Raw genomic sequence first — 17153 nt, forward strand, 5'->3', positions numbered from 1 at the left:
CAAGATACGAAAAGACCAAAAATCCAATTGCCACTTCTGAAGAGCCGGGAGTAAAAAAAAAAAAAAAAAAAATAGGGTATCAGGAGCAAAAGCAGGGCACTGCCCATGCACCCTGCACATGGCACCACCAAGGGGATGGACAAACCCTAAGCCACTCCTCCTCTCACCCCATATAAGGGTAGGGGTGGGGGTCTACTGTGCCATTTACACCCTCCGGAGTAGTGAGCAAAGGAAGATGTTACTTGTTTTCCCGCCCCTCTGCTGTAGCAGGGGCCTCCAATAAAGCTTCCCCTGAGTTTCTTATCTGGCCTCTTGTCAATTTCTATTCATTGAGGACGGCCAAGAAACCTTGTGGGTAACAGACACACATTTATGCCTGTGTTTGTGTGTGTGTGTCTGGGTATCATTAAAAGAGCACAAATTTGGAGGCTGGACTGTTACTTCCAGTGACTTGCAACTCCAGGGCAGCAATGACATGGAAAAGAGCAGGGCAGCCTGCTCTCTAAGAGATGTTCACTGTGTTCAAAAGGTCATGTCATGTTCCTGGCAATTGACTCCATGAATTTGGATTCTACAGTGTAGTTCTGGGCTGTTTCCACTCTGCCTGTGTTTCCTGCAGAACCTGCCTCCCAGTTGTTTTCACATTGACCTCATTACCCAGCCCTGGTGACAAGCCTGGCAGGCCTCTCTGCAGTGTCTGCTTGTTCATGGCTGCCTTGCTCCCAAACCCCCACACCTCTGTCCAGGGTCGGGGTAGCGGGTAGGGGGAGCATGGTGGGTGTGGATGCCTCTCTCTTGGCTTTGAAAGGCTGATACTGCCCCCACGAAGACCGGCTGTGGTCACTAAGTAAGGAGTGCTGGATTGCAAGGGTGTACTAGAGGCTGTGGGGACTATTCCACCCTCATGGGAGGGTGGGGAGTGGAAGGAGGAGAAGGCAAGAGACACCCAGTTCCCTAGACTCGGATTCTTAACCCATGAACAGATGGACTCAATCAAGACCAACATCAAAATTCCAAAACCTCTGAACTCCTTTCAGATCAGTTCTGGAAGCTCATTTTGAGCCATAAGTCAGTATTTTTTCTTTTTTAAGTCCACTGGCTTATATAACTCCCGCCTGCAAAAGGCTCTCCCTGGTCACTTTCAAAAGAATTACAGTGTTTGTGAAAACAAGGTCATTCCAACCTTGGAAAATGAACCCATCTTAAATTACTCAGTGAATTCTAAGCTTTATCCCCCAGACTACTGAGGAACTTGAACATGAGTCCGTGGCCAAAGTGCTTCTTTCATCTGAATATGAGGAAGCCAAGTGGACTAGGATGGGGCTGGGAGTGGGCTCATCAGACTGCCTCAGGCATGGTCCCCTCCTCGTGTTTTGGTCATGGCCAAGTTATTAGAAATCTCAGAGCCTGTCAAATGGAGACCCTGTTTCATGTCCTTTTTATGATTAAATGAGATCTCATCCCAGGAAAACTTAAGTCTACTTTAAGCTTTTTAACACCATATTTCTGAGTTTTACTGTAGGACTAATTCATTCACTGGAGTCTGGCCAGTTATCTGCTTAAGTTAGAAGAAGGAAAACTAAAGTCTGACAGGAAAGAGAACATTCTGAACCATGAAGGTCAATCAGGCAGTAGAGTAATTTTGCTCAAAAAGCTGTCAAGACACTAGCACTAGAGGTATTCAAGGGAAAATTGGATGTAATACTTAGGGAAATCATATGGGAAGACTTTTTGCCCTTGTGTTCAATGTCTGAAGGAGATGACCTGGTGGCCAATCTATAAATAAAATGCCTTTGTGTTGTTTTTATCTAAGATTTTGGCCCTTTGGGAATGATGGGATGTGTCGGGCATTTTGAAAAGTGGTAATATGAAAAGCATTGTAGTAAAATGAAAGCCTGATATGTCTCTTCATTATAAACTATATTAGAAATGTACAGCCCATTCTAAAACACAAATCTGACCATGTTGCTCATTCTGCATTAGAGCAGCCAGCCTAGTTTATACAAGCACGTATGATGATTCAACACCACAGAACTTTGTTTTTTGCTTCACAGTTGGAGGCAGCTGTTCTGGCTGGCGGGAATCTTTCTTCCACACAGTGATTCAGGAATCCAATTTCTTTTGTCCTCTGGTTCCACCATGCTCTACACCCTTGCCATCCTCTGAATGCATTGGTGGAACGAGAAAGGATAAGAAAGAGAGTCAGCCACTTCTTAAAAGCCTTAGCAAGATCAGACACTATCTTCCTTTTCACATTCCATTGGTGAGGATCTGGTCACATGGCCACACCTGCCAGCAAGTCATGCTGGGAAGCGGGGTCCTCTGGATGCCTGGGAAAAGGAGAGATGGCCCACACTCTCTTTCCTTAAAGTCCTTCCTAAGATTCCCTCTGCTCTGAGATTAGAGCATTTATACCAGGCAGAACAAAGTCAGTCTTTTTTGGGTAACAAATAAAAGCTATAGAACCTCTCCTTATCCTTACACCCATTGCCAGTTCTTCCTGTAAGTTTAAGAGCATTCAGTGGGTTAAGGATCCGGCGTTGCCGTGAGCTGTGGTGTAGGTTGCCGACGTGGCTTGGATCTGGTGTTGCTCGGGCTCTGGTGTAGGCCGGCGGCTATAGCTCCAATTGGACCCCTAGCCTGGGAACCTCCACATGCCACAGGAGCGGCCCCAGAAAAGGCAAAAAAAAAAAAACCCCAAAAACCAAAAAAACAAAAGCATTGCCAGATGCCTAGGCAGAATCCCTGATCTAGAGGGGCAGAGAAATTGTTTTCTGGAAATGACCCAGTCTTTGAAGTAGCTTTTCCATGAAAAACCAGTGTACCTTCTGAAAGCCTGGTGTGGATAAGGGAGCATGCAAGGGGTTTATTTTAATACGAATGTCCCTAAAATTGGTTGCCTGAAGACATGCATGGATAGAAAATGCTAGTTCCACATACAACGAGCCAAATTATTTTTTCCAGAGGCCTTGCTGTTGCTAATAATGCCCTGTTTGATTGCCATCCCTCAGCCATGGGAGACCATCTTGGCTCCCCACCCTAGAAGTGATGCTGATTTGTATACACAAGGTGGCCAGTCCCTGGAGCCCAATTGCATAGAAACGCATGTAGGTGTCATAATTAGCCATTTCCTGGCAAAGCCCCACAAATGAGCTACAATCCTCAAGACACAGCCCTCTGGAACCTTTCACAGAATTGTTTGCAGACCAAATAATATTCATGTGTAACCCATTTAATTACCCAAGCTGTATATATTTAATGGCCCTTGACTTGTTGGTATGAGTTTTACAGTGAATCGGATGTGAAGGGGGTTAATAGCAGGTGGGGCTCCAGCCACCATGTGGAGCTCAATAGGTCCAGACTAAAGCGGGTCTGCCCAGAGACAAGTCAGGTGGGTGCAAAGTTGCAGTTTCCTGCTGGAGTCTTTGCCTGTCAAGACCATCAAACACGTCATGAAGTGACCAGATTGGTGTGAAGTTGAGATGTCGAACATTGAGTACAGTGTTTCAGTGGTCTGAGCGTGTTCTACTCTGCCCTAGGAGGGAAGTTAAGGTACTAGATTGTTTGAGTGGCAAGAATACCTCAAATACCCCACTTTCCTCCTCCAGGTATTCCCTGCTACATCCCAGCTAATATACAAATCAAATTAACATTTTCCCTTCTAGGAGAACATCAAAGTTCATGTTAGAGCCTAAATGCTGTTGATTTGGGCTTCACTTGTTATTCATGACATAGATGAGGCCCTCTCTACCCCAGAAGCAAGGTGTTGGGGAGCTGCTCTGCATCTTACACAACACCTTCTGGGGATGCACTCACATGCTGAGCCTCCAAAGGGTGCAGTCACCGGATTAGCAATTGCTCATGCTGTCTGGAAGTTCATGCAAATGTATTTTCATCGCACAGTTCATTTGTCAGTGAGCAGACATCACTACCATTGCTCCCACTCTGAGGAACTTCGTTCTCGTATAGTTTAAACCCATTAGCCTTCTCAGGCTGGGAGTTGCACAGAGACTGTTCTTGGACAAATGCAAACTTAACTACATGGTTCCATGAGAAAGTTTGATGGGAATGTGTTTGTATGAAATGCAATGCATTTCTCTTTGGAAATATTGGGCACCAACAAATTCTGACAGGATGGAGAAGCAACAATTTCTTTTCTCCTATATTTCCAAAGTACAGAATTATATATATGTGTGTATGAGAGAGAGGGTGATCTGGTCATTGAGCAAAGGTTTATTTGTTTTCTTTACAAACCTTTATTGTTTCCTTTTCTTATTATTGTGAATAATTCTTTGATGAATATCTTCCTGCAAATAACTTCTTCTTATGAATTTTTTCAAGAATAAGTTTTACACATGGGAATAATTGATTAAAGGGAATGACTTTTTTGACATTACAAATACATTGCTAAATATACATACTTGGAAAAGTAAGTACTTTTCCAAGCGATTTATACTAATTCATATTGTCACCAGCAAATATTAAGCTTAAAGTTTTAGTGCAGTTTTATCAGTGTTGGATTTTGCCTTTTTCTCTTGTTCATTCCTGTACCAGGCCTGAAATGTCACTAATTATTATTTCAATTTGCTTTTCTTTTATCCATAGCAATGATATTTTCCCATGTGCTTGCTTACTCTGTATTTTTTGGTGACTATTCAAATATCATGACGTTTTACTGATTTTGCTATTTGGCATTCTTTTCTATTTGAATGAACTCTTTATAAAACATGAGCATTGTTCTTTAAAACAAAGTGATGCCTACCAGTGATAATTATATTCATATCTATAAAATGTGCCTAAAATTCTTTCCCTGGGCTATTGCATCAAATTGTTGTGATAATGCATTTGAAAGAGCTTTGAAAAATTCCATGTAGTATATACATGCAAGATGATATTAATGTAAAAATTTATTTTTAGCTAAAAGTGTGAGTATAAGTATAAATATACATTCTTTGGGATAAATCATCTGATACGAATTTATATGTAAAACTCCTGAGTATTTCAACTGATTACAAACTCAGTAAGAGACAATGGGGGAACTAAGTGATGAGGTCAATATGAGACACAATTTATGCTTGAACACATATTTTTTTCCTACCAAATTTAACCATCACAAAAAAACCCAATTCATATTCAAGTTCTAGCAAAGTCTCTGATATTATAGGAAAAAAGTGCTTATTAGGAAGGCATACTAACCTAAAAAGACTTCAGCTGATGCTAGTTTTGATGCTTTCAGAAGCCCCTTGGTAGAATCATTGTAAAAAGGTAGCAAAGAAATATAACATCAGTTTAGCGATTATTCCCAGGTGTGTGACCTCACAATTTAAAAAGTTGAATGTGATTTAAACAAGTTTTTCATTGATCTTAAACTTAATTCATCTTATAAAACTGAGACCATATGCCCGTTAAACAATAATTCTCCCTTCACCCTCTCCTCCCCTGACAACCACCGTTATCCTTTTTTTTTGTTTTTTTTTTTTTCTCACACCCGTAGCACATAGAAGTTCCCGGACCAGAGACTGAACCTGGGCCACAGCAGTGACCCAAGCCCTGCTGCTGTGACAATGCCAGATCCTTAACCCACTGTGCCATGGGAGAACTCCTGTTTTTTGAAATCTCAGTGTTTATTATTTTTAAATTCAGCTTTTCTTGAATTAAAAATACTTCATTTTGAACAACTTAGAACCAAAGATGGTGTGCTCTAGAAAACTGACTCCAAAAGAAACTCTAGTGGTAGCAAAGATGCAAATGAAGGGTGAATAATTTTTGTGATGAGTGGGTAGGAATTCTTAGAGACCACACTTTTTTTTTTTTTTTTTTTTTGGTCTTTTCTAGGGCCGCATCCGCGGTATATGGAGGTTCCCAGGCTAGGGGTCTAATTGGAGCTGTAGCCGCTGGCCTACGCAATGCGGGATCCATACTGCATCTGTGACCTACACCCACAGCTCAAGGCAATGCTGGATCCTTAACCCACTGAGCAAGGCCAGGGATCGAACCTGCAACCTCATGGTTCCTTGTCGGATTCGTTAACCACTGCGCCACCACGGGAATTCCAAAAAGGCCACACTACTAAATGAATCTATTACAATAAAATATAGGATTTAGAATGAGCATGACATTTAATTCTTAAATTTCAAAGTTAAAATCAACAATTTGAGGTATACATTTGACTGTTTCATATTGATCCCTCAGTTAAATATCCTCATTGGCCACACCACGTGCTGTAGGCTTTTCTTGCTGGGACTGTAGCCTGAACTTGTTTGCAGTGTCATATTATTTTAAGGTGCAGTTTGAGCTCATCTCCTGCATATTTATTTCTAGGTACTTTGTTTTAAAAGGGAGACTTACATCATGAAGTCAACACAGAAAAAGGTGACCAGAATACTGAGAAATTCCCAGAGCATTTGTATTTGGAAAGGCTAAGAGTGGCTAAGCTGAGGTAAGAGAAGATTGGGGTATACCAGATGTCTGTAAATATTGGAAGGGCTGTCATGTAGCTCCACAGAACTGAACTAGGACCAGTGAGTGGAGGGCATATTTCAAACCAATATTAGGAAGAATTTTTTTGTAACAGTTGGAGCTTTTTAGATAAGAGGTGGGCTGCCTTCAGGGTAGTCCCCTAGAAGATTCACAAAGCTAGGTAATTCTTTATAAGAAATAGCTGTCGGAGTTCCCCTCGTGGTGCAGAGGTTAACGAACCCGACTAGGAACCATGAGGTTGCGGGTTCGGTCCCTGCCCTTGCTCAGTGGGTTAACAATCTGGCGTTGCCTTGAGCTGTGGTGTAGGTTGCAGGCGCGGCTCGGATCCCGTGTTGCTGTGGCTCTGGCATAGGCTGGCGGCTACAGCTCCGATTCAACCCCTAGCCTGGGAACCTCCATATTCCGTGGGAGCGGCCCAAAGAAATAGCAAAAAGACAAAAAAAAAAAAAAGAAATAGTTGTCGAAGGGATTCCTTCAGTGGATCAGTTCATCTTTTAAGATTTTATCCAACCTCAAGAGCTCATGACCTGATGGGATCTTTCTTAGCTGTCTTTCCTTGGTCAGCACAGTGTCTGCAGTGGAGGTAAGATTTACTCTGTGAAGTGATTCACTCCATTAAAGACAAGCCACTTTGGCACCAATCCTAGGCTAGGATTATCTGATTTGATTCTTCACAAGGATCAAATGAACAAAATTAATTGCTTTTCTCTTTGTTAAGTTTTCCAGGTCAAAATTTTGAATGTGCTTTTCTCAGCTTACAGAGTTAAGAAAATAATTTGTTGGCAATATTTAAAAATCAGAAGTTTTCACAGAAAAGGCTGTAGGCAAGCAGTGCTGAACCCAGTTCCCACAGGCAAAAATGAGGTCCGTGGGGTCTCTGCTCCCTGTAGATGGAGCTGGTATTCTTGGGTCCACAAAGGCCCCACTCAGTAACTCCACTCATTCACATTATGGGCCCAACACCCAAATCTTCTGAGTTTGCAATCTTTATTTTAAGAAGATAGTTTAGTTTTTTTAAAATTTTGAACATAATTTCAATTGTCTTTAAAAAGCAATTAAATTTATTATGATCTTTCCACAGCAACGAAAAGTCAAAGTCTAATGCTTATCAATCAATTTTACATTCTAAGTTAAAATGACCCTTCCAAGACTTGGTATAATATCTGCTAACTTGTTTTTCAGTGTAAATTTAGAATGTTGTTTTCCTTTCCAACTTAATCTCTCTGTTCCTCAGTTTTCTCATATGTAAAATACAATGTAAGATTAGAATAATTTTTGTGGATTAAACGGAGGCAAGCTAGAAAGCACACGTCAGTGTTTTGCACATAGAAAACTCTTAAATATTTATTTTGTGGGAAAGCATAATGAAGGAATAATTTAAACTTCAAATTGTCTAAGATATACTCAATAAAATATACTGAGATAGAAATTTCAACATATTTACAATAATTCTGACTAGGCAAATGTTTCAATAATTTGGCTGCCGTTGTATTTTGTGGGATTGAAAAATTTATGCCATTTTCATGTTCATTTTCCAGTTTTCAGGCTCTGACCCAGTGGTCATTATAGTCCAGGAGGCTGTCTTAGTCTGGGAATGGTCACTCCTTGGGACTGGGGTCTTTTCAGGAATAGCAGTTGTTTCCCCTTTCTTATCTAGAATATCTTTGGAGGGGGTTGTCCTAAAAACAGAAATAGAACCAAAACCCAGACAAATGGACCCACAAACAAAATAATTCCTTTTGGAATAATAGAATGATAAAAGTCTCTTAGGTACTACCTGGAGTTAGCCAAACTCAAGGCAAAGGGCGCAGTCCTCCAAGACTGCCAGTTCTGCCTAAGAGTTCTAATGCCATTTATAAAGTGGGTGTCCTGGCGTACTTATTGTGGCTCAGTGGGTTAAGGATCCAGCATTGATGTGAGGTGCAGTGTAGGTTGAGGACACAGCTTGGAGCCTACATTGCTGTGGCTGTGGTGTAGGCCAGAAGCTGCAGCTCTTACTCAACCCCTAGCCCAGGAACTTCCAAATACAGCAGGTGTGGCCCCCCAAAATTAAAAAAAAAGCATTTGTCCCCAGGGCCACCTTCATATGAAACCATTTAGTTATAAAATTGGGGGTCCTTGTGGATTTTTTCTGGTTTAGTAATTTGCTAGAATAACTCACAGAACTTAGGAAAACACTATACTTATGATTAAAGTTTTATTACAACAAAAGGATGCAAATCAGAACCAGCCAAAAAGAGACACAGAGGGCAGAATCTGAGACCAGGAAGGTCCCAAATGCAAAGCGTCAGTGTCCTCAGGGCTGTGTTATCCTCCTGCTATAGACGTGTGACAGTATGCATGGAGTATGGCCAAACTGAGAAGCTCATCAAATTTCAGAGTCCAGAGTTTTTGCCAGAGTTTCATTATGTAGGCATGATCAGTTGAATCCTTGACATGTGACTAATTCTCTAGGCCCCCTCCTATTCCTGGAAGGCCTGCAAGTATCAAAACCCCCACCATCTAATCCCATGGTTATTCTTTCTCATAGCCAATCCTCATCCTGAGTCACCTTAGCATAAACTATCTAGGGACCTATCATGAATAACAAATATGTTGCTGTCACTCAGGAAATTCCAAGGTTTAGAGGTTACATTCCAGCTGGAACAGAGCTGGGACAGAGGGCAGACATCTCTTTGGGTAAAATTCATTCTTCACTACATGGGTACATGCCTCCAGCAGGCAGCCTCTGAGATGACCCCCAGTGGTTGCCACTGCCTGGTATTCATACTCTGTGTGATCCCCTTCCTTTGAGTTTGGGGTGGACGTAGTGACTCCTTTATAGTAAATAGAATTCTGAAAATTGATAGGATGTCACTTCTGGGATTAGGTTATGAAAAGACTCTGGCTTCCCTGTTGCTGCCTCACTTCTTGCATTGATGAAACCAGGTGCCATATTGTGGGCTTCCCTACAGAGAGGCCAATGGGGAAGGAAGAGAGGAAGGCCTCTGGCCAATAGCCAGCAAGGAACTGACACCTTTAGTCCATCCAACAGCCTGTGAGAACTGAATCCTGGCAACAGCCATGTGAGCAAGCTTGAGAACAGACCCCTCCCCAACTAAGCCTGAGATGATACACACTGACATATTCACCAGCATCTTGACTGGATCTTGTGAAGGACCGTGGGCTCCCTTGGGACACCCAGCTAAGCCACACCTGCATTCTTGACCCATTGAAACTATGAGAATGTAAAGGTTTGCTGTTTAAAGCTGCTAAGTGTTAGGATAATTTTTTTTTTTCACGAGCCAACAGATAAAATGCCACTTTATCCTATCCTTTGCTCTTTTCCCTGAGAAATCTGCTTGCCAATAGTTTATAGCAACATCTTTCAGATCATGGCTTGAAAGATGGATTATAGACACAGTATTTAAGTTTAAATATGTCCTTCACGGCTGTTCATATGATCTCTGACAATAGAATGATGACATTACTTTATTCCCCTTGAAGACATTCTTACGTATTATTTTCCTTGAAACCAATCAGTGTAAAATTAATACAGTCTGTAGGTTTTTAATTTTTGTAATTCTTTTTAAAAAAGCACACACATCTGTCCATTTCTATTTAAAGGATAAATGTCTCCTCAATGGGAGAAATTAGTGGAAGGTATTTAGGTTTATCTTCATTACCCATCAGGTGTATTTTCCCCAGTTTTAGTGTATGTCAAACTAATAGGGGCTTGAGCTACTGAAATGTTACCTTTGGAGAATATGTGTTTAAAAATATGAACACTCAACCCCAAATGCTATGCTTTTCCTTAAAGTTACTATTTTGGAATTTGAATTTTCTTGGAGCTAAGCCCTCTGATAGTTGTAAAGACTACACCTGTGAATTTGCTTCCTCAATGACACTTTCGTTTCGTGACCAATTGTTTATTTGTGGATAAAGTCAGTTACAAATTACAATAGACTTGGGTTTTTCAAGGCATCCCTCACTCACCCAGTACCTTAAAGTCCTCCATGGATAATAAAGTAATTACAGTACTCGAAGGACAGCTTAATAATTGTGGACTCGAATACAGACTCTCCTCTATATTTGAGAAGGACTCGTTCCCAGCTGGGAACATTAAGTTGGGTTTTATTGAGACTGAAGCCAGGCAGCTGGGTGATCCCCTGTGCTATTTTGAAAAGTATCCTGGGATCATTAATTTCCACCTGAATGGTCAGGGAGGTGAGAGAATGACCTTACTGGGAGTGACCTTGAGTTGCACTTGGAGTCTTGAACCAGGCACCCTCCCACCCTGGAGGTGAGATGTGCAATATAGGCAAATTATAGGGCTTCCTAATGATTTGTGATGAATCCCAACTGCATTCCCATGGTTTGTTCTCTCCCAGGTGAGTTCAGAATGGTGGCTGAGAAGAAATGCTGGAAAGTTTCCTAAGAATGTTTTGATTGGTCTATACGTGATCTTGTTTTGTTGTTGTCTTTTAATGCATTTTTTTTTTTTTTTTTTGGTTGTTTGCCACCACTTTCCTTTGGCACATCTAAGATCCTTGGTGTCTTTCTGCCTTTGTTCCTTCTCCTCTGCTGCCTTGGTACTACTGGTTTAGCAGATCCATGGTTATTGTGTCTTCTGCACCTCACCTTGACAGACTTTTCTATGAAGAGGTGCTAATTAAGCTGTAGCTGTTGGCCCTGTTGTTCGCATGTCTCCAGGACGCCCAAGACCAGGGTTAGCCTGTGAGTGAGTGTATGTGTGTGTTCAGTTTTTAGCTTTTGCAGTGATTGTTACTGGTTTAGGTAACAGTGTTGGTTTAGAGAGCTGATAAATATGACAGGGCCTTCAAACTATCTATGGGGTTGACTCCAAAGCAACTCAAAGGGAATTTGGCAGTTTGATCACATGCCATTCGGTTTGTGATAATTGTGACTCCATGTCCACTAAAGGTGAATAGTTTCTGAATCTACAGAGAAGTATTTCAGCAATGCCAGGTGGTTATGCTGCCAGCCACATGGGAAGTCCTACAGAGAAGAATTTAAAAATAATTGTCATCTTCCTTTCTCACCTTGCTCTGTAAATGTTGGGGAAAGTAATGGGGATAGTGCTATGAATGCCTACAATGAGAGGTAAATTCACACCAGTGCCTGAATCTGTGAGCTCACCCTGGGGGGTGATAACCATGGCATCCTCTGGGGAACTGGTTCCCAGGCATTGACCACATTTCTCCTGAAGCTAATACTTAGGTTTGCTTCCATGCCTTTGAATATAACTTCGGCACATTTCTAAAGAGCACCACTCAATATCTTTCACAGCTCAAAGTAAACCTATATCACAAATTTTTAGGATTTCCCTTATTTTCACCTACAGTGAGAATGTACCTTGTTTTAGCGCTATTTTTCTGAAATCCCATTCATCTGTGGGATGAATTTTAACACGATTTTTCTCAGATCCCATTCATCCCATGGGATCTGAGATCCCATTTTTCTTGCTGTGGTTAAAAAAAAATCACCACATTCTCTACATAGATGGGAGATTTTGGATTGTGAAATCCTTAAAGTTAGATGGGACCAGAATTTTTTAATCCCTATATCCTTGCCTAGCACCAAGAAGAAACTCAACAGTTATCGAGAAGCAGAGAGTTGCATGGTAGTTACCAGGGGTAGCGAGGTGGGGGAAATGGGAGAATATTGGTCAAAGAGTAAAAAGTCAAATTCATGTAAAATGAATAAGTCTAAGATCTAAGGTACAGCATGATGACAATAATGAATAATACTCTTTTGAATACTGGAAATTTGCTAAGAGACTTCAGGGGTGTACACCACACACACACACACACACACCCACACACACACACACACACACACACGGACAAAGATGCTCCATGGTAGTAGTAATCACTTTACTGAGTGTATCTATATCAAATCATCATATCATATACTTTAAATACATACACTTTGTATGTATGTATATATGTATTTGTCCTGCTGGCACCAGCAGCAGGAGGAAGTCCCAGGGCCAGGGATCTTGAACCCACACCACAGCAGTAAACATGAGGGATCCTTCACCTGCTGAGCTACCTGGGAAGTTTTTAAATTAAAAATAGTTAATGAGGGATGTAATTTAAATGGTGGAACAGTTCTGTCAAACACTCTACTGAATTATTTTTATGTGCTTAATTCATTGGTTGACGGAATCACCCTACTGATGGGTAGTTTGTGCATTGCCACTGTCTATACATTTCTGAAGAAAGTACGGTCATCTAGGTTAACCATGTTTGCTGGAGGCATTTGATTGCAAGAGGCCCAAAGAACCATGCTTGAATTCTGTTTGGGCATCATGCCATTTTTTTTTTCCCCAGAAAACAGATGAGAGCTTTTCCATAATTGATATGAAAATTTCACCTCTGAATGACACCCAGAAATTCCCCTTCTGCAGAAAAACAAACAAAATATTCTGAGGGATTCTGAGAGGAGGTCTTTTATCTCACGTGGGGAAGAGGACTCCTCTAAGTCTCTTAGATGAGGGTGGTCTCATTAGGAAAAAGAGGAAGGGTGGAAGCATCCACCAAATGTTCATGTTAGGAGACAGAGAGGGAGCTTCGAGTTTATGTGAGAGCCAATCACAATAATGAATGACAGCTGAAATAATGACCTGTCATCCATGCTACTTTTTGGGCAGAAACCATAACATCCTTGTGAAAGTTAGAAGAAAAATGTGTGCTTTGATGCTGGGGGGCAGGGCTGATGGATGGAGGTGGGGGTGGAAACATAAAGAGTGGTTTAATGTGTCTTGTTGGAACCTTTCAGCTTAGCCCCCAAGGCTTTTACCTCACCCTGTCACTATCCCGACACCTCCTGGTGCTGACAGTCTTGGTAATTGATGGACTGGTGGGGGCTCTTTTCTGCAGACACGTAAAAGCAGGAGGGGATACGCTGCCCCGCCTCCAGCCGCCTGGCACGGAGACCCAGAGGCGAGCGGATCCAGGGCCTGGCTGTGTTGGAGAGAAGAAGGGATCGATTCTGTCAATCAGGCAGCCCAGCTACTGTCAGGCTCCAGGACCTTTCACCTACTCCTTGGTGTCATTAGAACTCCCAAATCTCTTTGCGGGCTTTTTCTATTAGACACAGACTCCCACGTTTTGATTTTTTTGCTCTCAAAGTCTTTTTTTTTTTTTTTTTTTTAATAATTACCTGCATTGAACCACACTTACCATCGTGGGCTTAGAGCAGGCAAATGATTTATTAGTCTTGGTTTCTGAGCGTGCCGAGCAGCATGGGATTGATTTGGCTGGTGACACGCAGCTGATGGGTAGGGGTCCGCGTCAGGGTGACGCTTTTCCTGCAGCTGACACGCACGTGGGGACTGAGTTTGTTGTTCAGTCGGCCAACTGTGACATTGCCGAAATAGAGCCTCAAGTCAGGGTGGGTCACAATGGGGGGAAAAAAGCCATGAGGGCCACGTGGGACAGTTCTCTTTGAGTAGAAAGTAAAACTGTGTGAAAAGAGGAGACAGCCGGAACAACTCACATGGTTTCTGATGAGGCTCTGGATTTATTTTGTCCACACTGCCTGATTTGTGTCCAAGGATTTGACTGTGCAGTGGCCAGTTATGGTGGTGGGTCCTTGAGCTCTTGACTTGGCTTTTGGGTATTTGCCTTGATTTACACCCAAATCATGGTATCTATAAATATCTATGTATTTTCCTACTATCAGAATGCCTATTAGGCATTCTGCTTTCAGGGCTATTTTCTAAAATTTTTTGTCTTTTTTATTAAAAGATCATTGAAAATGTTGTATAGTTTTTGGTATATAGCAAAGTGATTCAGATGTGCATGTTCTTTTTCAGATTCTTTATTACAAGATATTGACTATTGTTTCCTGTGCTATACAGTAGGGCCTTGTTTGTTTATTTTCTATAAAGTAGTGTATATATGTTAATCCCAAGCTCCTAACTTATCCCTCTCCCCGTCTTTCCTTTGCTAACCATATGTTTGATTTTTGTCTGTTTGTTTTGTAAATAAGTTCATGTGTATCATTTTTTAAAGATTCCACGTATAAGCAATGTCATATGATATTTGTCTTTCTCTTTCTGGCTTACTTGACTTAATATGATAATTTCTATGTCCTTCCATGTTGTTGAGAATGGCATTATCTCAATTCTTTTTTATGGCTCAGTAATACTCCATTGTATATATATGTCCCATATTTTCTTTATCTGTTCATCTGCTGATGGACATTTAGGTTGCTTCCTTGTCCTGCTATTCATGCCAGCCTCTGTGCATGTGGGGTGGGTGTCAATATTTAGCAGATGGCTTCTTTCCTTCATCTCTTATTCCCTCCCACCCACAGTAGGATAGAGACTGACCCCAAATCCTTGGAATGTGGAGCCGATGGTGAGGGGTGAAGAGGAGGGATGTAGTGTGACCTCTGTGCCTTAAACACGTTTGCCTTCTTGCGACCCTTTTTCCGTTAAAAAAATAAGAAAAATAGCATTTTACTACATGTTGCTATAAAGACGACATCGTTAATGTTATATATAAAAGCTTTTTCTTCCACCTAAAAGTTTGTGTTCATTCATTTTCTTCTGGTTTTCAAAGAAATGAAAACATTTTCATGGCCCTTAGGAGTATTATGGGCCTGGGCACCATGTCTGCTGGGCCTCATGGCTATTGTTGGTGTGCAGAAGGGATGTCAGCGACATTTAGTGTCCAGCAGAAAATGTAAACTAACAGGATATTTTCCCATTGATACACTAGGTAAGGCACACAAAGAATGTTTTATTTTTTTCTTTGGCGAATTACGGGCTCTTAGTTATGAATGCTGTCCCCTTTAATTTTATAAGGTTAAGTTAGAGCCCATCTGTGCTGACCACCATGTTCTCTGAAGTTTGGCCTTTTTGATAATTCCATGATATGAGCTAAATTTGTTTCTAGTTATGACTTTCACCTCAATTCTAAATGTACAAGTTCAGTGTAGTTAAATTGTGGTAGTGGTGAATTACAGTGACATTTAACAACAAATTTACTATTTAAACGAACCAGGAATGCCCAGGCAGGCCATTTTTAAAATAAATCCTTTTGGAGTTCCCATTGTAGCTCAGCAGGTTAACAACCAGACTAGTATCCAGGAGGACTCAGGTTTGATCCCTGGCCTTGCTAAGTGGGTTAAGGGTCTGGCATTGCCCTGAGCTGTGGTATAGGACACAGATCCAATGCTGTGGATCCCGCATTGCTATGGCTATAGCATAGACCTGCAGCTACAACTCCAATTTTACCCCTAGTCTGGGAGTTTTCACATGCTGCAGGTGCGGCCCTTAAAAAAAAAAAAAAAGAAAAGAAAGAAAAGAAAAAAAATAGTAGTTTTAAAAAATCCTTTCTGCTCAGTGCAAAGGAACTTGTCACTTAGGTTTTTCAACTACTGAAATTTTTTTTTTTTTTTTTTATTTTCCCACTGTACAGCAAGGGGGTCAGGTTATCCTTACATGTATACATTGCAATTTCAGTTTTTCCCCCACCCTTTCTTCTGTTGCAACATGAGTAGCTAGACATAGTTCTCAATGCTATTCAGCAGGATCTCCTTGTAAATCTATTCTAGGTTGTGTCTGATAAGCCCAAGCTCCCGATCCCTCCCACTCCCTCCCCCTCCCATCAGGCAACCACAAGTCTCTTCTCCAAGTCCATGATTTTCTTTTCTGTGGAGATGTTCATTTGTGCTGGATATTAGATTCCAGTTATAAGTGATATCATATGGTATTTGCCTTTGTCTTTCTGGCTCATTTCACTCAGGATGAGAGTCTCTAGTTCCATCCATGTTGCTGCAAATGGCATTATGTCATTCTTTTTTATGGCTGAGTAGTATTCCATTGTGTATATATACCACATCTTCCGAATCCAATCCTCTGTCGATGGACATTTGGATTGTTTCCATGTCCTGGCTATTGTGAATAGTGCTGCAATGAACATGCGGGTGCATGTGTCTCTTTTAAGTAGAGCTTTGTCCGGATAGATGCCCAAGAGTGGGATTGCGGGGTCATATGGAAGTTCTATGTATAGATTTCTAAGGTATCTCCAAACTGTTCTCCATAGCGGCTGTACCAGTTTACATTCCCACCAACAGTGCAGGAGGGTTCCCTTTTCTCCACAGCCCCTCCAGCACTTGTTATTTGTGGACTTATGAATGATGGCCATTCTGACTGGTGTGAGGTGGTATCTCATGGTAGTTTTGATTTGCATTTCTCTTATAATCAGCGATGTTGAGCATTTTTTCATGTGTTTGCTGGCCATCTGTGTATCTTCTTTGGAGAAATGTCTATTCAGGTCTTTTGCCCATTTTTCCATTGATTGATTGGTTTTTTTGCTGTTGAGTTGTATAAGTTGCTTATATATTCTAGAGATTAAGCCCTTGTCTCAACTACTGAAAAATTTTAAACTAGATACATCCTATCCTTTCTAACCTGCTGAGTCCTGAGGGACAAGACTGCTCTGATGTTTTCTTTTTCCTACCTTGGCAAATGTTTCACTGTTACCTGTTACCTCAGAGCAAGTAATAGTAATAATCTGGGCCATAGAAGTGGGTGAATGGGGTTGAATCCTGGCTTTACCACTTGCACCGGGTGATCTGGGACAAGTTACTGAAATGCACTGTGCTTTAGTTTCCTCTACTATAAAAAGAAGACAGGAGCAGAGTTGCCACTGTGG

General features: G+C 41.4%; 1 long non-coding RNA gene across 3 annotated transcripts in view; it reads left to right on the forward strand.

Moving 5' to 3' along the window:
* LOC106504490 (uncharacterized) overlaps positions 1-17153 on the forward strand; it is a 754869-nt gene that overhangs the window by 68836 nt on the left and 668880 nt on the right. The window contains exon 2 of one of the 3 annotated variants that reach the window (XR_014810927.1): positions 6322-6439. The exons of the other annotated variants lie outside the window; for them this stretch is intronic. This is a non-coding gene — a long non-coding RNA (uncharacterized LOC106504490). The remainder of the gene's footprint in view (positions 1-6321; positions 6440-17153) is intronic. 3 annotated transcript variants of the gene reach the window in all.

This window comes from Sus scrofa, chromosome 7, assembly GCF_054392235.1.
Source record: "Sus scrofa isolate SSC_HxYL_T2T_F1_AM1 chromosome 7, Sscrofa_HxYL_maternal_Yorkshire_Landrace_v2.0, whole genome shotgun sequence".
Lineage (NCBI taxonomy): Eukaryota > Metazoa > Chordata > Mammalia > Artiodactyla > Suidae > Sus > Sus scrofa.